Below are 845 nucleotides of genomic sequence, written 5' to 3'. Positions count from 1 at the left end.
CATGTGAGCATAAAAACACAGAAGAAAGATGCTACGCTGTTGTCAGCTCTTAGTATTTGAGTGTTTTTATGTAACTGTGAATCTTTCAGATCAATTTGAGAAGAGCCTATGAGTACCAAGTCCTAAAAGTTCCTAACGATTCATCTACTAAGTCCTAACAGTTCCTAACGATTCATCCACCAAGTCCTAACAGTTCCTAACGATTCATCTACCAAGTCCTAACAGTTTCAAGAAATTTACCCACCAAGTCCTAACAGTTCCTAACGATTCATCTACCAAGTCCTAACAGTTCCTAACGATTCATCTACCAAGTCCTAACAGGTCCTAACGATTTATCCACCAAGTCCTAACAGTTCCTAATTATTTTTCAAACAAAGACACACAACAACGAAATACGTGTTGTCGTGGCCGAGTGGTTAAAGCGATGGACTTGAAATCCATTGGGGTTTCCCCGCGCAGGTTCGAGTCCTGCCGACAGCGAGTATATGTTTACACACCTCCAGCAATTACTCTCACAGTAATTGTGTTTCATAGACATTTCTACATGTGAGCATAAAAACACAGAAGAAAGATGCTAGGCTGATATCAGCTCTTAGTATTTGAGTGTTTTTATGTAACTGTTAATCTTTCAGATCAATTTGAGAAGTGCCTATGAGTACCAAGTCCTAACAGTTCCTAACGATTCATCTACCAAGCCCTAACAGTTCCTAACGATTCATCTACCAAGCCCTAAAAGTTCCTAACGATTTATCCACCAATTCCTAACAGTTCCTAACGATTCATCTACCAAGTCCTAACAGTTCCTAAGGATTTATCCACCAAGTCTTAAAAGTTCTTAACGATTC

General features: G+C 39.4%; 1 non-coding gene across 1 annotated transcript; it reads left to right on the top strand.

Moving 5' to 3' along the window:
• The first annotated feature begins 398 nt into the window (after positions 1–398).
• trnas-uga lies at positions 399–480 on the top strand. The gene has a single exon. It is a non-coding gene; the product is annotated as a tRNA-Ser (tRNA).
• The last annotated feature ends 365 nt before the right edge of the window (positions 481–845 follow it).

The sequence above is a fragment of the Micropterus dolomieu genome, unplaced genomic scaffold, assembly GCF_021292245.1.
Source record: "Micropterus dolomieu isolate WLL.071019.BEF.003 ecotype Adirondacks unplaced genomic scaffold, ASM2129224v1 contig_10725, whole genome shotgun sequence".
NCBI lineage: Eukaryota > Metazoa > Chordata > Actinopteri > Centrarchiformes > Centrarchidae > Micropterus > Micropterus dolomieu.
This window is presented reverse-complemented; position numbering and strand designations above follow the sequence as displayed.